General features: G+C 34.9%; 1 protein-coding gene across 1 annotated transcript in view; it reads right to left on the reverse strand.

Moving 5' to 3' along the window:
* LOC100874918 (mind bomb 1) overlaps positions 1-22,679 on the reverse strand; it is a 488,386-nt gene that overhangs the window by 104,955 nt on the left and 360,752 nt on the right. The gene's annotated exons all lie outside the window — the stretch shown is intronic.

A 22,679-nucleotide genomic window follows, 5' to 3' on the forward strand; every position in this document is an offset into this window, starting at 1 on the left:
CAGTAATTTTTAATTTTTTTATCTCTCATTTATTCCACGTATCTAATAATTTAACAGCCGTAAAATAAGAGGATCGTTCGCGTGCCAACTTACCAAACACGCATAGTATGTTAGAAATGTTAGAAAGTATACGGAATCGAAAAATAATATTTGAGTAGTTCGACAAAGTGTTGAATCAGCAAATTTATAACACGATATTTTCTTTTTACCGTTCTTGTTTCGCGTATGTTCACAAACGAAGAACGTATACTGCGCCTACAAAATTGTCTGTTTGAACTTATTGTGCCGGGTATCGAATCGCGAAAGCAACTTCATAAAAGCCAGCTGCCGTTGTCACTAACTTGAAATTCGTTCACCGAAAGTATATTGAAACGTTATTTTCCTGCGAACTTCTTTGGCAAGTTTTGCTTCAATTTGGCTCAAATTCATGAAAGCTCCTGGTTTCCTGAGTTCGCGAACTTATTCTATTCGCTTCTTCTACTTTCGGCAAAAATTTAACAAATGGCAAACGTACGTAAAATGATTCTTAATTTATACAAGATGGAACCAATGGCTTCACAAAATATCTTTAATACATGTAACATCCCGGGAAGAGTTTTTTTTTTATGTATGACAGTCCTATGTTCAATTTCATTACCCACTGTGAGAATAGTTCAGTTACCGACAATAATAGACTATTACCGACATTATATACCAATTACCTTATGTATTCAAGAATATATTTTACAATTTCGATATTATTAGTTATTAAAAACCATTAGTTGAACAAATCAGTTAATGCATATCGGGCGTACTAATATTATGTTATCCGGAACTAAAGTCAGATGTTAGTTTATTGCAGTAAATATTGTAAATTATAATATTGTTCAATGGAATTGTTACGCGCGATGGGTAAAATATAAACTGTTTACAGTTATTTACAAAGGTTGTAAATCTTCGTCGACCCATGGCGTTTCCAAAACCTGTTACAGTCGTGGAATATTTCTAAAGTTAATATTATGAAGTAGAATTTTGTTGTAAAGTAGAGTTTATATAGTGGCTCAGAGTCCTCCACACTGGTGTGTCCAGGTCAATGAAGGATGTAGATCATCATCCCACTAGTTATACTGGTTGTTGTGTGTTGATGTAGTTGATAGTTACAAAGTTAATCTAAGACTGACCAGAGTAAGTATATTTCAACGAAGCTAATCTAAGACTGACTAGTCGCCTCTAAACAGCCAGAAAAGCAAGCACAGGAAGAAGTTCAGGACGTGAAGGCGTTGCCAAAAGGGACCAATCCAGACAGATTGTTATTTGTAAAAAACAGTGATTGGTGAGATGGTTCGACGAATGGGATTGTAAGATTTGAGCCTTCGTTCCAGGGTTGTAAATAACGTTTCGTTAATAAGGTGACCCAAACAGTTAAGTGATTTGGGTCCTTCAAAAGAACTAAATAGTGGGACACATTGCGAGACTGCTGAATGACCGAGTCAGGGTGCCTGGTCCGCCGAGTACGCAAGGATTTTCGTAAACACTGCACACAGCAAGGGTGCACAGTTTAGGACTATGGACATAAACTTCTTTAAGGAAAGATATATTGGCGTTATAAAGATGTGCTTTTCTGGCCTGTTAAAAGGTTATTGTCAATAGTTAAGAATGTCAAGCTGTAGAGACATCCATGTGGTCTTGAAGATCCGTTTGAAATTGCAAGAGTAAAGGTTTGACAAAACACCCATAAATATTACGCTGATTATATTCCGAGTGCTTCGGAACATCCTCCCCCCGTTGAGAGGGTACCGATCAATAAAATAAAGTCTGGGTACTTATCTTTGAACTGTAGAGTTTCGTGTGGTATCACCTACGATTATCTTGATGTTACCGAGTGTACTTGTCCTATTTGATTGGTAGAAAGTGACACTCGCTGGATTTCGTAAAAAGAATTGTTGTGGCATCTTGAACGTTGAACTCCTGAATGGAGCTGTCTGATCTTGTGTATCGTGGCACCAAAAGACCATTGCAGTGATGGTGTATTTAGTTTTCTTAATGATGCTTTCTTTCATTTGATCAATGAATCCTGATGATTCACTTGATGATTTAATGCCCGCTTGCGTAGAACTCGTTAACGAATCGCCAATAACAAATTGTTTCAATCAAAGAATGGTACATCACTGCGTCTGATGTGATATGCATGAATGAGCGTGATTTCACAATGACCTTGTTCAACTAATTAACATGTTGTAATTTGTAATGTAAATAGTTTAGTTCTTGCGACACATTCGAAGTAGAATTTGGATTGTGTTTGTCATTTCATTGTGAATTTGTGATGAAAACAGTTTGAAGAAGAATTGGTAATTGAATCAGTTACATGCATTCGACGTGACTGATAGATCCTCAAAGAATATTAAAGTTGTAAACTTATATGAAAGACAGTTTGAGGCACCGTTGTACTGAGCTTGTGTGGTTTACAGATTGTTTGAAATTGATCCGATCAACGAAAGTTGGTTTTTCGTCTCACTTCGTGTTCTAGTGTATTCTCGTGTTTTGATTGCGCATGTTGTTGTTGCGTTGAGTTCGCAAAGGTGAGTGTGCGTCACCAAAAGATAATTTAGTTATTGGCCATCATGATGGTTAGCAAGGTGATCAAACAGTTGAATGATTTGGATTTTCAAAGGAAGGAAGGAACGGGCGCTATGCATAGCTGTTTATTGTCTAGACCCAAGTGTCTATCTTAGAATTGTGATTAGCGACAGGGTGTTGGTCTAACGTGGGCGTCACCTAAGGTTCCCAAACCTGTGACTGAGAGCTAGCCTGGTCTAGCCCCTTTACCAACACGAAAGATACTACCCTACGCTATCTGTTTTTGCAAAAAACCTCCCTTCTAACATCTTATATCAAATCAATTCTCTGCTCGTGTCTATCTTATAATTGTGATTAGCAGCAGGGAGTTGGTCTAACGTGGGCGTCACCGTGTGACTGAGAGTTAGCCTGGTCTAACTCCTTTACCCATGATAGATACTTCCCTACGCTATCTGTCTTTGCAAAAACCTTCCTTCTAACATCTTGCACCAAATCAACTCTCTGTTCGTGTCTATGCTAGGACCGTGATTAGCAGCAAGGAGTTGGTCTAACGTGGACGTCACCCCTAAGGTTCCCAAACCTGTGACTGAGAGCTAGCCTGGTCTAGCCCCTTTACCCACGATAGATACTTCCTTACGCTATCGGGAAAAACCTGCGGCTGTGGTGCACGTGGGCAGCTGTTATTTTGCTAAGACCCGCTGACTTGGGACCCTGTCCTTGAAGTACGCATACTTCGCGGACCGTGACACCACAGGAGGTACGTTTAGGTGACCCCGAAACAGAGAGTGATAAATTAAGAAAAGTCAGTTCTATGTTGTCTGTTTGGGTTTTCTCAAGAGTTGTATGAGAGGACGAAAGTGTCCGGAAATCATAAATTGGCTTTCTTACAAAAGCTAAACAAGACATGATGGAAAGCAAGGAGTTGGAAGGTAATGCACACAACTGCAATGCACAATGGGTGTCATATGAACAGATCTGGTTGTTATAGAAAACCAAGACTAAACGAGTTGCCTCAACACTGTCAGAAAGAAATAGAGGATGAGCCTTAATGTTTGAAGTGTTTTAATAACACAAATCTGTGGTGTTTTGGTATCTCTAAATTGAATACCATGTACTTGTATATTGTTTTCATGTTACACAGAGTCTCCAATTCAAGAAGGTCGTAAATCTTCTGAATTGAAATATTCCATGAAATTTTGATCATGAACAATGATCCAAACTTAATCTGTAATACAGATTTCAATAATAACATTTTAGTGGTGTTTCTGATGTTTTGTTCCATGAAGTTAAAGAAAAGTAAATTTCATGATAGAATAATGTAAAATTGATAAAAAATAGGACTCTGTGACCATGAGGATAGCCAAGGTTTCATCAGGTAGTATTCTAAACGAGGGTCGAAACCTGATGACAATAGTATGTCATTGACGACCGTCTTCTACCCTTGATTTCAGCTGACGAAAGATCGGCATTGAGTTTTTATTGAATGAAATTTGTTTATGACCGTATGTATGCATACCTAAAGTCAGCGTTCTTTTCGTGAACATGAACAATTGTTCCACGTTTTTGGAAAAACTTATTGGGTTTTCTTAAAAGAAAATCATAAATGAGTTTACAATCGATCTCATATTACTGACAATCTCTAATAGTTTGAAAATAATTCAATGAATAAGTTTCATTTTGAATTGAACTATGAACTTTAAATAATAATTTAAATGAAGAGTTCATGGAGTCTGAAATGTAGAAGAAGGACGTAAACATTTCTTACAAATGCTGAACTTGTAGTCCATTCTTTACTTTCCAAATTGAAGTGTGATTGCATTACAAAATAAAGTGAATTGAACTACACACAGAACGACATATTTTGTATGAATTGGGGAACTGTCGGGCTCCCCCCGATGAACCGATTCAGATTAAATGTTTAGAAGTACGAATCTAGATCGATGTAGGAAGAGATTTCAGATACTTAACAATAGTGAAGATTGAATGATTGATACACTAAATCTGAATGATTAGATAAAACGTTAATCTGGTTAAGGAAGTTAACGTGTGCTGATTTTGTTGAATAGATATTTTGAACAATCACAATAGATTTATCTGTTATTACATAGATGATGAATACATTAATTTCCTATTCTCTTGAATTGTCAATATATCCTAACTATGTGACAATTGACAGAAATGCCTTTGTAATAAAATAGAAAAGCTAACAATGAAATTAGATCTTGTGTGAATTTAAATTTAATCTTCTTAGGATGACAACTGTAATGTCAGTGGTAGTTGATATGACAGAAATTCAATTACACAAATATTAGAGAATAAATTTCCAAACAATTTAGATATAAGAAGTACCTTATAATATTCATCGTTTATTAAAGAAGTGGCCTAAGCAAAATCCTTTCAATCGTAAATAGGGCAACCTCTTGCAAGAAAAGAAATAATATCAATGAGGTAAATTTTGAGATAAAGTTTTTAGTTTTAATACTCTGACGAAATTGACGATAGATCATATTTGTGGTAGAAACCTGTAATTTCAACCAATGATATTAAGATCCGCAAGTTAGTTGGTCATCTGTCTGTACAACCAGATGTAAGAATTGTTTTGAAGATTTTTATTATATCCATTTTGTACGATTTTGAATGAATGTAAGAAGATGAATGGATAACAAGCCTGTTTTATCAAAGAATACGTGCAAACGTGTTTGCAATGATTTTATGACCATTAGGGTAGGTATGCGAGAGACAGGTAGTGCGCTAAAACAGTGGGTCGAAGGACCTGTCGGACACTATTTCAGGGTAAGAATGTAACCTTGGCTATGACGACATAATAATTATTTTGAATTCTGAAACTATATATTTACTTAGATTCATGGAACAATTAAAGTTGATTTTTGTTGAGAAGATTGAATATTTAAATCAAGTAATTGTATTTACATGAGAAAACATGATACATCGTAATGATGTGACTTTTCGTAATCGTGAAAACTGGTCATGTGTCAAGAGACCTGGTTGATGTTATTACTTCATTTGTGTCGCAAGCTGTTAATGTTAAATTCTTGTACTAAGAATTGTGTTTCGTTTATACTTGACGGATTTGACATGACTATGTGATGTCATGAAATCGTGTAACAACAATATCACAGAATTGGCGAAACGATTAAACGAGCCTACTTTAAAGAAGCGGAATTGTATATGGTTTGTCGACTTATCTTGTTGAAGCCTCTGGAATATCCTCAGATTGTCCGTTGTTTGACATGTTTTCGAGTTGATTAAACTTAATAATCCGTTTGACACGTATGGGAACACACCAGTGTGGTCACTCTTTGTGATTTTTCAAACACTTATGATACACATTGTAACACATAATCCTGTTTATTGCACTTGTAACTGAGTTTATGCACTGAGCAAGTTCGTAGAATCCGGCTCGAAGGACCAAATGTTACGCGCGATGGGTAAAATATAAACTGTTTACAGTTATTTACAAAGGTTGTAAATCTTCGTCGACCCATGGCGTTTCCAAAACCTGTTACAGTCGTGGAATATTTCTAAAGTTAATATTATGAAGTAGAATTTTGTTGTAAAGTAGAGTTTATATAGTGGCTCAGAGTCCTCCACACTGGTGTGTCCAGGTCAATGAAGGATGTAGATCATCATCCCACTAGTTATACTGGTTGTTGTGTGTTGATGTAGTTGATAGTACAAAGTTAATCTAAGACTGACCAGAGTAAGTATATTTCAACGAAGCTAATCTAAGACTGACTAGTCGCCTCTAAACAGCCAGAAAAGCAAGCACAGGAAGAAGTTCAGGACGTGAAGGCGTTGCCAAAAGGGACCAATCCAGACAGATTGTTATTTGTAAAAAACAGTGATTGGTGAGATGGTTCGACGAATGGGATTGTAAGATTTGAGCCTTCGTTCCAGGGTTGTAAATAACGTTTCGTTAATAAGGTGACCCAAACAGTTAAGTGATTTGGGTCCTTCAAAAGAACTAAATAGTGGGACACATTGCGAGACTGCTGAATGACCGAGTCAGGGTGCCTGGTCCGCCGAGTACGCAAGGATTTTCGTAAACACTGCACACAGCAAGGGTGCACAGTTTAGGACTATGGACATAAACTTCTTTAAGGAAAGATATATTGGCGTTATAAAGATGTGCTTTTCTGGCCTGTTAAAAGGTTATTGTCAATAGTTAAGAATGTCAAGCTGTAGAGACATCCATGTGGTCTTGAAGATCCGTTTGAAATTGCAAGAGTAAAGGTTTGACAAAACACCCATAAATATTACGCTGATTATATTCCGAGTGCTTCGGAACAGGAATGTTCTAGAAACACCGTATGCTTATACATTTAGATTCAATCCGTATAGAAGTCGTGCGTAGTATATAGAGGAAGACAGAAAATGCAATTTCATTAAAACACTACTAAAATACTACTTTTATATCAACAACATAAACCATCGAGTAGAATGCGATATTGATAATGTAATTAAATCGTTCGTTTTCATACTTACTGCCTAATTGCGAATTTATACGATAATTATATATTTCGACGTTATGGGGGTTTTCCAAGAATTTGCCAGGCTGGCGAGTATAAAAGGCCGAGCGAAACTCGCCTAAATCGCAGAACAGTTTTCGAAGTCGATCGAGCTAGAAGTCTTCAGATAAGTATAACCGGAACAGTTTTCGCTGTCAAGAGCCGCAACGATTCTTAATACTTGACTGGTAAAGCGGGTATATGCCATTTGGATACTTGGTCGTGGGTCGTTCTAGTAGCCAGTGAACAACAGGCTCCCCAATTAAGCGATCTGGTTTTGGCTGTCAGTGTTCGTTTTGACAAAAAGGGTCATGGACAATTAGTTGTCGAGCCAGATTAAAAGTGTAACTGTTCCGAGGAAATAATTCATTTAGATTCAAACAAACTTTGAACTTGAATTAGTAAAAGAATATTGTTCTGTCATCAGCGTAATTTCCGTAGTCGACTACACCACGTTAGATATCAGATAAAATCATTAATCTGTCTAACTTTGCGAAAGCCTATTTAAGTGCACTTAGAGAATCACACTTAGGTCGTGTTCCTCGCTGCGGTAGACTATAACGCGCTAATATTATTAATTTCATAAAAGAATAATTCATTATATATACTACAAACGTATTAATCAAGATAAACTTTGTAATTGCGATAGCGTTCGAAACCGAGAATCAAATCCTATAGAAAACCGAATTCAGTTAATTACATAAAAGCGAAGTTAGCTTTATCCGAAATCAGACTTAGGTACGAAATAATATAAAGTATTAACTAGCGAGAATCAGATTTAGTTAGATTCACAATTACCTATTACGCATTGTTCAATTTACCAAGTTCTATTATTTCTATTATTAATATTATATCAAAATCTATTTAGTTTCTTTTGATCAAACCAATATACTTTTTATATTTTGTTGTTATTTGTTACTTGTTATTTGTTAAATTCATCATCTTCGTTATTTTATTGAATAAACCTTATTGTTGAAAGATATTGACCTGTGGATTTCACTCTTTAACCGCACACCACACGAATCCCACAATCTTTATATTTAGTTATTTTCCAAAACGAGTCGTTCAGTTGGTAAAAGCCGTTCTTTACCTTACTAGCGCTAGTAACTATCTGAATCTAGGTTCCAGAGTCGTTACATACATGAGATCATAAGAATCAGTACAGTAGAAGAAAAACTATGTACTTGATAGTATAATGCAAATTATATACTGTAAATTTCTAAATTTGCAATCCTTACACATTAAAAATTTTTTATAAAATATTTCATATAAAACTTGTTATATATACTGACTTACTTTATGTATAAATATATGTGTAAATTATACGTATGTAAAATAAACATATACATATACATGTTGATCATTCATTTAACCTATTTGCTACCCTGATTTCCAAAGCAAGATTTGAATATATATTTCTGTTGATAACTTGGAATAAAATTATATTAAACAACATATGTATAATGTGTGTGCTCTTACATCTCAACCTTCAAAATAATTTTTCATTTCAATTTTGCCTAACTTATAAAAGTATTTGACATAGCTTAAAACTCATCAAATCATCCACTGATGCTTAAAACCAATCTTAACACGTTCTGTGCCACGTGTACCATTTGTGATACATGTCAAACTTGATCTGCAGGCCACGTGTAGCATTTGTGGTACATGTCAAACTTGATCTGCAGGCCACATGTACCATAAATGGTACACGCATGCATATGTTTTATGACAAATTTAATTCTATAAATAGAATTTCTATATTTCCACTAAAAGAATGAGGCATTAAACATAATGCAGTATAGAACAAAGCACATAAATTTGTTTATTTGTTATATGTACAATAATTATGAATTACAAGTAATGGTTGATTTTTTTAAAGCAAGGGATGCATAGAAATGGCTTATTCGGGCAATCGCTGCAAAACATCACAACTCTTTTAGTTCTCTGCCTTACTACTTTAGTACCATACTATTTTACTGTTTTAAATTAAAAGATGAAAGAATAAACTAATGAAAGGTAACAATAGGAACATGTTTTCTAACAGAAACAAATGAAAAGCAAACAATGTTTTCTCTGCATATATATACCTACCGCCTCTTTTGTTAGATATTCTATTTCCCTCGCTTTGTACTTAACAATTCCGAATACAACAGGTTCTCTTTACTAATTGAAAATTTGCGAACTGATTGACTTTCACAGTCGAAATGATCGCAGCCCCACGTGTACCATGAATGGTACACGGTGTCACAACTACTCTAAACAAGCTAATTACTTATGGATTGATGATGTAATGATGTTACCGTGAAAGACCGAAATTGGAGAATGTCGACTTTCACCGGTGAATATCAACACATACCAAAGACGTCGGTGAAAGATCGAATATTTTATTACATTCTTGTACATTCAGGCCCTCACCGGTGTATGTCGACAATCACAGATATGCTCTGGTGGAGGTCCAAAAGAGAGGAGCCGACAAAGAAGCGACTGGCTCTCTCCCGCCAAATCCTGTGTTCTGCTGGGAGTCAGTCAGCTTTGTCAATCTTATGCAAGCTTTGATGATGCCAGCAACGTTTCCTTAATTCTTTTTTCTAATACCATAATTTATACTGAATGGATACTGCAGTAAATCGTGATCTTTTTCTTGACAAGTTAAATGCATTAATTGCGGGTAAACGAGAAGACAATTGTTTTTATTTTTCTCAAGAAAAGTACTCTAAAATACTTCCGAAGTGGTTTCTGCTAAAATCAAGTGCAACACACCATTGGATTACAATCGAATAAAACGTTTTGACGTTTTAAAAATTAATGATGAAAGGAAATTAATTGTACCATTAAAATCAGGGGAAACGAATATACAGTATCATGTTACCAATGAAGAATTGTTCAATGTACTATATGAAACTCACGCCAGAATAGGTCACGGAGGAAGAACACGTATGCTTAGAATGTACTATGTGTTTTAAATTCTTGGTCTCTCCTCTCAGAAAGAGAGGCGAAAAAGTTACGTCACCCTTGTGACGTTTTATAGCGACTGAATTACGGAGGAGAAAATATAAATCTCCGACATGTTTAACATTCACCGTTAGTGCATGGTGAATGTCGACATTTATCGGTGTAAGTCAGAAATAAGGGTATTTAGCAAATATTTCGGACATACACCAAGCGACTATGTGAATGTTGACATTCACCGGTGAAAGTCGACATTCTCCAGATTTCGGTCTTTCACGGTAACAATGACATATTGTGTGACAATATATCAATTTTTAGTCAAAACAGCCAATGGCCTGGAGATCATGTTGGGCAGAAACGGCGTGGCACGGAACGTGTTAATGGGTTAATAATATGTTTCAGAAAGAATTATAAAAATTAAAAAAATAAATATGATAAAGTGAAAATAGAGTAGCTTCTGTAGTATTATGTAAAAGAATAAAGAAACGAAACTCGCACGAGATTTTTCTTTCTGATCGTTCGAGGAGCTTTAACTCCCGCTTACAGAGTCATTTGACAGAAAGTATCAGTGAGGCGGACGTTTAGCGGGAATTTCGAGAAGAAACGAGCCAGGTAACTGTACTGGCCAGCTCCTTTACACGAATTACTTTCTTCGTTGGGATTTCGCCTAAGCCGGCAAAATTTATTTGAACTCTTCATACGGCGAGTTATACGGCCCGTATGCCGCAAGGATGCGGTCATAATTTTGAGAAACGCCTCCCACCGGTTACGCCGACAATTCTCCGCGTAATGTCCTCGACAATTCATTCCGAAATGGTCCAAACGGCAATTCTTAGTCGGCCTTGCACAAATCTTGCGTGTGCACACGGGCCAAGGGAAATACATTGTCGCCGTGGATACCTTTCCACCTGCTAATACGCCATTTTATGGGGCTACTTGTGTTTCACTGCGGCCACACGCGCAATGAAAGACATTTTGCCTTTGTATGGAATATGCCAACAACATTTTGTAAATCTGCGGTCAACGTGTGTATATGTCAGGATAAAACTTGTGGGGATTATGGAAGGACACTTACAAACAATCACAAGGAGATTTGCGTTGTATCTGCGGATGTTATTCTCCACGATATAACACGTTTACGGTTTAGACGTGCAACGGGAAAACTGACAATTACCGCTCGAATTATTCACATTTTATCAAATAGAAATAAAATTCTACTAGCTTTTTGTTGCTCTTCTCATCAAGTTTATGATAGACACATTTTTCTTGGGTAATACTTACCATTATTCAATTTTAATTGCAATGTAAGGGATTTTCAAAACTATATTCCATAATTAAATGATTAATACTGTGAAGTATGTAGGATAACATTTTTATGCTTCTTATTTAGTTATGATAAGTAATTCAGTATAGTGTCTCATCCTCTGTACACAATTGTGTACATGATCCATGAGAACATTAAGATGCTTCTACATTATGCTAAAACTAGTGGCAGTGGCCTTGCCAGTAGGTAGTCGAATTTCTGTGTTTCTTGCTTTACCTGTACCTATTACCTTCCAAATCAAACTTCAGAAGCTTTAAAACAAATAGCGTATCAATTTTGGTACCATTGCTCCGAAAAATCGAAGAGGACAATCACAACAGTTCTAGAAGCTTAAGCGTTCCCTTCTAAAATCTCCGTGTAAAGAATTAACAGAAATAAGTGATTAAATATTGAAATCTAACAGTAGGTTGATGATGTAAAATATCAAGGCAAACAGCAGACGAATGTTTTATAGTGGACCATTTGAAGATTATACACTATTGAAGAAATTAGCTTCTTCTTGAAGGTGTCTTGATAAATATAACGAGGATTGATGTTTCCAACAAATGTGGCGGTGGATAAGGGTCATTCGATGCAAATGGAAAATGTCACACGCGATAACGATATTAACCTTTTCTGACACGAAATCTGTTATAAAAATAATGAGAATGCCCGAGAGAAAAATAGTGATGGCATTGTATATGAAAGATCTTTGTAATTTATGGATGAACGAAATTTGAAGAGACCTTATTCGCTACCTAGTGATTTACGTTTAAATGTACGGTAATGAGAAATGTATAGTTTTATAGAAAAGATATTTCCATTATTGCTACGGTTTTTGGTTGAAAATTTGCTAATAAGAGAAAGTTATTTGTTAACAACTTATTAATAAGTCTTTTTACAAGTACATGCAATACTAAAAAATGCTGGATGTTATCACGGAAAGTGGAAAGGAAATCATAGAAAATATTCCAACGAATTTAATTCCGGGATTGACGGGAAGGGATTGAATAATTTCTTCGAACAACGTATTTTAAGCGAACGTTTCCGCCACATAAACCACAAGGGAAATATATCGTGTGTCCGGTGGCATTATACGTAATGTTTCCACCGTATAACGCCTATCTGATGCAGACTTAAAATCTGCTCGTATGACGTGGTAGATTTAACAAAAAACGCGAAGACAATGGCTGCTTGTTATTGCAAAAGCGGTCGACGGGTTAAGGAGCAAACAACAAAAATAAATGCTGGACCCAAGTGCACAATGCAAAACACTTGACAAAAGGTTGTGTTATGAGCAACGTACAATGAAGTTCGACCGGCCAAAAGGCAAAACTAGAATGTTTTTATAGTTTGTTTTATGAGCGTGTCTGAAATATTGTCTAGCTGATACTTGTTAAAAGTGTGGATAAACTCATAAAAACTGTTTCAACGTTTGTAACCTTCCTTGCTTATATCATTTTGTAAATGTATTTTTATACGGTTTAGTCTAATTTTTAAATCATGAAGTTTGGTATTTGGATATAATATTAGTTCTTGACAGACTATTAAATATTGCAGTGTAGTCTCGCTAGATGGCCATTTTATGTAGCGCGTTCAATAATATGCTTCATCCGAATTTTTATTTGCAAAAACTGTTCCAGTTTGTAATCTTTCTTGTTTATATTATTTTTCAAACGTATTTTTATACGGTTTAGTCTAATTTTTAAATGATGAAGTTTGATGTGTGGATATAATGTTAGTTCTTGACTGGGGGCTATTAAGTATTGCAGTGTAGTCTCGCTATATGGCCATTTTATATGGTGCGTTCAATGACTATGCTTCGTCCGAATTTTTACGCGTGCTTGCTGTGGTCTTTCATAGTATTGATGAGAAATTTAATGAAAATTATAGATGAAAAAATTTACAATTGTTAGGGTTAGAAATAAATTTTCGGAATTTGTCATTTTTTTCAGACTTAAAGATTATGAAATTTGTGAATTTTGGAGTTTACAATTATCAGATTTATAGGTCCTAAATTTTCAAATTTTCAGTCTTAAATTAAAAAATTGTCAAATCGCCAAGTTTATGTACTTTCAACTAACTACCTAATTTCTAAATTCTAAAATATGACAAACATAGTTGTTTATTTTGTAAATGACTTAAGTCCACTTTCAGTAAAAAGACACGTATCGTTGACTTAATAATTATTATCATTTCAACAAAAATTGTAAATTTATTTCTCTTAGATACACCTCAGAAGTATGATGCATTAATATCTTGTTATTAATTTCATTCAAACGCAAACTTTTAAATACCTCAACTTAAACTAAACAGCTCGTATATTAATTTTGTATTTCACTTCTGCAATTTCCACCAAATTTAAATTCTATTATATAAACTGAATATAATATATTTCCATAATAATTCCTATTTCCGCAAAATCAGAGCATCGTTCACAGCAGCGGTTTACGAAGTAGAATTTACGAATGGACTGTTGCGCTGAAAATCGTGGCGTTACGATAAAAAAATGGCCGATAAATTTTTATAGTCGTTGCTTATCGCATCCCCATTGCCACAGACAGTGGATTTTGCGTTTCTCTGTTTTGTAGCAGCAATGCCGGGAATGCTCGATGTCGGTCGGGAAAGCTCTCTTGGAATGGGCCAATTCAGAAATGCCTCGATGCCTGCTGAAACGATAATGCAGTGCTCTCGTTGTTCATTCTCAGGATTTTCGAAGACGTTCGTGCTTTTTGTGTTGCGCTCAATGGTTTGGCTATTGATTGTAAATCGAATTTACATCGCTCGTTACCTGCGCAAAGGAGTACTCAGATTTTTCTATGTAAAACAGCATGATTTATTCAGGACATTTTCTTTTGTACAGCGCGCGGTTTCTTTGAACCTTCGTGTCTTAAAGAACGCTCGAAAAGGTATATTTCTTTTCCAAAGAAGATCGTTTCTAGTACGATCGTTGTTGTTAATCATTTTTGTAATTTCGTTAGGATTCTATGGCAGGGGATTGTTTTACGTATTTATGGCAATCCATTTTTGGAGGTTGTTCAATTATTTTTTTAATAGGATAGGAAATATTTTTTATAGTTCACTTAAGACACGTCAAAATTTAGTAAAATTGTATGTAATAGGTGAACCTGAAAATTGGGAATTTAGGAATTTGAAATTTTGAAAATTGGGAATTTGAAAATATGAGAATTTGCGAATATGGAAACTTGACAATTTAGGAACTTAAAAATTTGGAAATTTGAGAGTAAGTATAGAGATTTTGAGATATGGAAATGTGAGAAATTTGGAAATTGAGAAATTGGAAAATTGCGAAACTGGAAAATGGGAAAATTTGTAAGTTTGGGAAATTTGTAAATTTAGGAAATATGGGAAATTTTGGAAACTTGGGAAATTTGAAAATTACGAAACTGAGGAATTGAGAAATTGAGGAAATGGAAAATTAGGAAATTTGGAAAATTTGGGGAACTGGAGAAATTCGGTGAATTTAGGAATTTGGAAATTGAGAAATTGGAAAATTGGAAAATGGGAATATTTGGAAAATTGGAGAATGGGAAATTGGGAAATTTGAAAATTTGAAAATTTGGAAATTGAGAAATTGGAAAATTGGAAAACTTCAGAATTTAGAAATTTTGAGAATTTGGAAATTTAAGGGTATGAAAATTTGAGAGTATGGGAATTTAAAAATTCAACAATTTGATAATAGAGAAATATAGAAACCTATAAACATAATTCCACATTCTGATCAAATATTCTTCAATATTCTCAATTTTAAAAATCAAAAAATTAAGCGTACTTCAGTTATTCACAATAATTATATAAATTGTAATAAATACGTAAAGATTTGCCACCTTAACTTAAATAACTAAGCATAAAAGGCTAAGCAAAAGATGTTACAGTTTTTGACCTACTTAACCTCAAGTATTTAAAACAACCTCTTGCAAAAACTTCTCTCCTTCCAAAAACTCTACTCGAATAGGTATTTCGACATTACCGAAACCTACCGTGAAATATCAACAAGGCATCAAGAAAATATCGGTAATCGATCGCAGCTATAATCGATACGAAGGTCATGTTATGAGGATCCATGCTATCATCGATAGGGTTACGTTATATCGCGTTCTGATACAAAACGGCTTCGGCTGTAACATTATTCATAAGTGGAGGACTATGCATGCTTCATAAACATGAGACACGAAACAACCATCATAGTCCGCGTTCTCGTGCTCTCTGTCGCGTTCGCTTTCCAGCCATGGAAATGCCCATAATATCGACGGTCTGGCAATAGAACGAGAGCAAAAGAGACGACTGATAGCGAGGAGATCGATGATAACGCTGTGCAAGTGCTGACTGCTGCAGGCGATACTGATGGACGAACAATAGGAAAATCAAGGCCGTCCATTGTGCCGTGCGTTCGGGGATTTTATAGTCGATCGTGTATGTAACGAGGAATGTCTTTAAGTTCTTTTTATGGGAAACGGAGCGTGTTTCGACACGGTGGATACAAAATGGAGCGATCGGGATTCAATACGATATTGTAAGGTTTGAAAAACTGCACTTACATGAACTTGCACTTTTCGAAACACGGTTATAGAGAATTGTGGTGAAAATTGGAGAAAAAATTGTATTCATTTATGAAGAAAGCTAGAGAACTCTGAAAGTATTAACATTAAAACTACAGCATTAATTTTCATCAAGATAAAGAATAAATGTGTGTATTAATTTATGTTTCGTCGGTTGTTTATTTATTTTTTAACTTCATTTTTAATTTCAAATTAAGTACACATTACATGCCGGTAGGTTTAGTGTTCATTTCAGAACCGTAGCATGTCATCAAAATTTACATGCAAGATTCTTGAAATTAGTATTAAACCGAGAATGGTATAAAATCTGGGATTCTTGAAATCTGTATTAAATTGTCTGAGAATGGTAATAGAAATGAGGAGAGAACTAATAGGAATTCATGGATGTTACTGTGAAAAGTGAAGAAGTTAAACGATCATATTGCAGTGAAAATATGAGACTGGTTTATAACATTCCAACTGCATCACATGTGTGACACGTAGTTGTAGGTTAAGGGGTTCAGTGTAATCAAATTTTCGTATTTACGAAATGATCAGTGGCATGAAATCAATTTTAAGTAAAATTGTCAACAACACGTTCCACGCGAAACAAAACTTGGTGGTGAGGAATTTGGAAATTTGAAAAATAGGAAATTGGGAAATTGAGAAACTTGGGAATTTAGAAATTAAGAAATTGGGAAATTGGGAAATTGGGAAATTGGGAAATTTAGAAAATTGGAAATTTGGGAATTTGGAAATTAAGAAACTGGAAAATTGGAAATTGAGAAATTGGAAAATTGAGAAATTAGAAAATTGAGAAATTGGAAAATTGAAAAATTAAAAAATTAGAAAATTGAGAAATTGGAAAATTGAGAAATTGGAAAATTGAGAAATTGGAAAATTGAGAAATTGGAAAATTGAGAAATTGGAAAATTGAGAAATTGGAAAATTGAGAAATTAGAAAATTGAGAAATTGGAAAATTGAGAAATTGGAAAATTGAGAAATTGAAAAATTGGGAAATTGGGAAATCTGGAAAATTAGAAATTTGGGAGTTTGGAAATAGAGAAATTTGGGAATTTAGAAAATTGGAAATTTGGGAATTTGGAAATTGAGAAACTGGAAAATTGGAAATTGAGAAATTGGAAAATTGAGAAATTAGAAAAGTGAGAAATTGGAAAATTGAGAAATTTAAAAATTGGGAAATTTGGGAATTTAGAAATTGAAGAATTTGAAAATTTGAAAATTGGGAAATTTGAGGATTTGGAAATTTTGAGAATTTAGTACATGTAGATTAAGGGGTTCAATGTAATAAACTTTTCATTTTCGTACATTTACAAAATAATAACCAGTGGCATGAAATTGATTTTAAGTAAAATTGTTAACAACTCGTTAAACGCGAAGCAAGACTTGGTGTAACGATATCCAACAGACGGATATCGTTAACCAGTGTTCCCTTCTCAGTGACAAAAGCAAGGTGGCAAATTATGATTCGCTGGAAAACTTGGATAAAATAGCAAGATTGAATGAACATCCTGATTGATCAATCTGGAAACGATCGAAGCAATCACAGCTCATCTTGCGGCTGAAGCCGATGGCAACACTGTGTGTATGCCGTAAAGAATCGAAGTTTGAAAAGCCGTCCCGGCAAAAACGTCACGTACAGTCGTTGAAAGTGGATCTACAATGATCGTAAAAAGTTTTTAACCAGACGCGCCACACCATTTCCGTTTCTTTAACGAAGAACATTGGAAAGTTTAGCGCCGGCTTTATCTGTTCGGAGTTTAACGTTCGGCTATTACAAGAACGCCAGTCCTTTCAGCCGTGCAACCGAATGGGAATCATGGTTTATCGAGGAATGCCGTCTCTCGAACGGTCTCGGATGAATTTTAAGCAATTGCCACGGGCGATTGGATTTGGCCGCACACCGTCTAATTTAATTAACGCTTTACGCTCGAACTTGCTTTGTTACTTGAATCGCTCGACGGAAGTTGAGCAGCCTTCTACGGCCAAGTTACTTCACTTCTTTAACGCGGAGCTTCGCGTTCGATTATTACCGAGAATAACTAACATAATTAAGAATCGAGTAGAGTTTAAATACTGACACAGTATTAACTTAACCAGTTAAGTGTGTTTGACGATTATATCCGTCATGGAGATGTGGCAGAATTTTGTGTCATGACGAATATATCCGTCATGCGTAAAATTTTGTTACAATTTGATATTTAAATTGTAATTTTGGAGAAAACTAAATTATATTCGTAAATTGTAATATGTTTAAAATGTTTAAAATAAACAAATAAAAAGTGTAAATGATTTGAGATGGATTCATAAATTCTTGAGAGCTAACTCGTCATCGCTTGATTATCGCGACATACACTGGTGCGCGCTTTGCAAAGAGATCGCCGCATTTAACTGGTTAAGAGATTTTCTAATTGGTAATGCGTCAATATTAGGGTAATGTGTGTGAGATCATTGACTTGGAAATAACAGGTCAGACAGTATATAGTGACATACAAGTATTTGCTAAATAATGATTGGAGTAGTGGAGGTTTTTAGATAATTTAGCTTAATTTTAAATTAAAGTTTTTAGCTAATATTCTTGAAGAGATTGCTAGCTTAAAAAAAAACAATGGTTTAAGAATGGAATTTGGTACAAATTGAAGAGATAAAATCATCCATAAATACTTATGATACATCCACTCGAACTGTAACATTAAATTTCTCAGCATATAATATTCACTTATTTTGAAGTTAAAAATAAATGAAAAATAAAAACGATAAAACACAAATTCATACATGTCTCAATTCTCTGTCATAATGGATTCAACACAGATTTTAATAATAAATTTGGCAATGTAAAATAAGAAACTTGTAAAAGGTCACTTAAATATGTTGGTTTTACTGTCAAATGGAATTACAGTTGACGAATATAACTAGGTCAGTTGACCACATTTTTTATCAAAACGAGATAGTAGGTAAAAATTCATCTGTCTGTGGACTTTGTGGGACAAATTTTCAAATGGACAAATTTCCAAATTTAAAATTTCTCAAATTCTACTACTCCAAAACTTTCAAATTTTCAAATCCTTAAATCCAAAATTCCCAAATTTCAGAATCTTTAAATTCCTTAATTCGCAAGTTTTAGAATCTCTAAATTACTAAATTCTAAATTTCCAAATTTCGAGATCTTTAAATCTACAGATCCCTAAATTCCTAAATTTCCACATTTTTAGATCTGTAGTTCCCTAAATTCCCAAATTCCTGAATTCATAAATTTCCAAATTTCTAAATCTGTAGTTTCTTAAGTTGCCAAATTCTCAAATTCCCAAATTCCCAAATTCCCAAATTCTCAAGTTTCCAAGTTCCCAAATTCCTAAATTCCCAAATTCCCAAGTTTCAAAATTCCTAAATTCCCAAATTCACAAATTCCCAAATCCCCAAATTTCCAAGTTTCCAAGTTACCAGGTTTCCAAGTTTCCAAATTTTCAAATTTCCAAATTCCTAAAATCCCAAATTTTCGAATTCCCAAACTTCCAAATTTCTAAGCTTCCTAATTCGTGAATTCCTAAATTCCCAAATTTCCAATTTCCATATCCCCTATTTCCTAAAACCCCAAATTCTGAAATCCCCAATTCTTCAAATCCCCAATTTCTCAAATCTCCAATTTCCCAAATCCCCAATTTCTAAATCCCCAATTTTCCAAATCCCCAATTTTCCAAATCCTTAATTTTCCAAATTCTGAAATTCGCAAATTTCCAAATTCCTCCTAATTCTGTAATTTCCAAATTCCCAAATTTCCAAATTTATAAACCCCTAAATTACTAAATCTGTATATTTGTAAATCCCCCAATCCCGAAATCCTCAAGTTCCCAACCTCCCAAATCCCAAAACTTCCAAATTCCCTAATATGAGATTAAAACTTATTACATCTTGATATACTAAGTTATTTCACTGCGTTAGAGCATACACATCTCTTAACATGAAAATCTTGAATTCTAATTAAAGCTTAGAAGACGAAGTTTCTGAGTTGTGAAGAGCCTTATCTTCAACGTGCTACGTATACATGAAAATGAAGTTTTGAATAGAAACTGCAGAATTGCCAACTAGCTTCTTGAATCGAGGATGTAAGCGCATTCATTTCACACTCTATGATTATCTTCTACTTATTTGTACAGTCCTTTCTAAACATATACATATTACTAAAACGTCTCAGTGTTGTCTGATAAATAACAGATAAGCTCAGTAATGTGTGTTGCAATGTATCTCTGAAGTTTAATTCATCAAACTGAATTTCTTTATCAACTTTAGCAAAATCAATATTTTACTACACTTAATATTCATTCCAAATAACTAAGGCCAGTATTTACGTTATCTAAATAAATAAATTCTGAATAATATAGAAGATGGATTCGTAAATTTAAATTTCACCCACATGTGGTCAGAGAAGAAACTGTATGGTCACAGTTAGTAGTTAAAATTGAAATAAAATCATGTAGCCTGAGACAACAGTTAATACGAGTACTATCAACAAGCTAATACAAGTATTTCCAGTTACATAAGTGAATGTCGAAAAACATAGATTGCGAAAATGGAAACATCTATATTTAAATCCACATACAGTCCGTGGACATTGAATTGGGGTAAAGTATGAAAATTTCACATTTATGGCTATAATATTATGACATATGGAAAAAATTGTCTTAGGACATGCAAAATTATTACTGAATACTTTGATAACGATATGTACACAGCAATTTGCTATCATGATAATACATTGTATAGGTGATGAGCGATTAAGGGCTGTGGGAGCGTTTATGTTAGGCTCAAGTATTGATAGCGCATGAGGTAAAATTTGAATGCCATAGAAAATGCCTACTCAAAAAACTAATTTACAACTCCCCAATCACATTATCTGAGTTAAAAAGAATTACAGATATTTGGGAAAATAATGAAGATATAAAGCATATGATCAATGTATATAGAGCATGCCTGATACAAGCTGTCACCAAAGCAAAGGGTGGAAATACAAGAAATTAACATGTATTAATAATGTCATGTACAGTAGTAGGGTATCATGTTAGTTGCTAATAAAATACATAATTACAATTTGAACAGGTATTTTAATTTTACGGAAAACGTGTAACATGCTGGAAAATAATGGTCCTAATGGCCAAAGACTGTGACCAAAGCGTAAACCATAGTCAAGCTTTAAATAAACTCATAGGCTAAAATAGTAGTGAATAGAGTAATTCCAAGAAGTTAGAAGTATTTCCAGATACCTATAAACAAACAAATTCCGAACAATGTGATTCGTACCAAAATAAAAACACTGCCCACATACAGTCAAATGGTAAACGGTTAATAGTTAAGATCCGAATACAACCGTGCCGTGAGTAACGATAGTTGCTCGGATCCATCGATCCGAGAAACAGAATTTTCTCGTTGGAGAAACACGGTAATTCCCGAGTTGAATGCATTATTAACGGCTCTCTTAATTTCGTTCGAACTCGATTAATGCGCGGTGCAGTTGGAGGTATGCGTGTTAGCTGTTCCTTCACATGCAGGAAATAAAATGGGGTCTCGTAAGGGATGGCCATGGTGGAAAGAGGGTGATCAGAGAGAAATTCTGACCGGTTCGACGGTGGAGGGTAGACGCGGGGCTGAAAGAGGGTGCAGGAGATTGAACGAGAGGAAGGGAAAACCATCGGAAAATGGAGCAGTTGAGCAGAACGAGAAGGAACGACGTGGTTCGTTAACGCTTTCATTGGAGAGCGATTCTTCACAAAGCCAATATAGCCGGTGGCCCCTGTTCTCATTTACCAGCTTGTACATAGCCACTGCAATGGTTACGTTTATCCACCGGAGGCTTCTACGGGCCGTGTGATTCGCTTAAGTCATCAACGACCGATCGGGGATACCTTAATGCCGTTTTCACCAGACTCACTCTTTCTGGCTATTCGGACTAACTACTTTCTTACTCACAATTCCTTTTCGAGATTCAATTATGATATCCTAGCTTTGCGGTATCATAATCTCTAATTTTATGTTATTTTCTGATGCTGTGCAATTATATTAGGAACAGTCAATAACATATTTGATATCCACAGAATACGGAAAGAGAAGACGAATATGTCGTTTGTTGATTTTTAATAAAAAATATGGAGTCACATGAAGAATTTGAGGTCAGTCAGAGAGTTTGAGAAATTAAAAATTTCGACGTTCAGGGATTTGCAAAACAAAAAACCTCGAAATACTCTCGAGTTTATTCTAGAAATTTATAAACTTGTAGAACTAAAATTAAAAATTTTGAGCCTTGAAAATATACTCATTTAGGAAATTTGAAAATCTGAAAATTCGAAAGTTTCCAAATATCGAATCTTAGAAAGTTGAGCATTAAAAAATGGAGAACTTCAAAATTTAAAAAATATAAAAATTGTAAAAAATTTCCAAATTTACATTTGTTTTCCCAAAATCATACATACAGATGATCGTACTCTTCTCTCTACACCTGTTCGCCAAAGGCAGCGTTGCTCCGAAATGTTCATACCGTTCAGTTGTGAATTTTCCGCGAATAAAATTAGCATTCCGTTGCAGCGGGAATGCGTCGTTGCCGTTCGAAAAATTCGGAATCATCTTTCACGGACAGGCCATGAGTTTCGGCTACACACATCAACTATTTATACGAGAGCGGAGCACTACCGGTTCGGAATGCTGGTTAACGGGTAGGAAAGAGAGAACAGCGAGCGCGGTTAGCCGTGTGTAAAGAATTCGTGCCGTCGATG

Source organism: Megachile rotundata, chromosome 1 (assembly GCF_050947335.1).
Source record: "Megachile rotundata isolate GNS110a chromosome 1, iyMegRotu1, whole genome shotgun sequence".
Classification (NCBI taxonomy): Eukaryota; Metazoa; Arthropoda; class Insecta; order Hymenoptera; family Megachilidae; genus Megachile; species Megachile rotundata.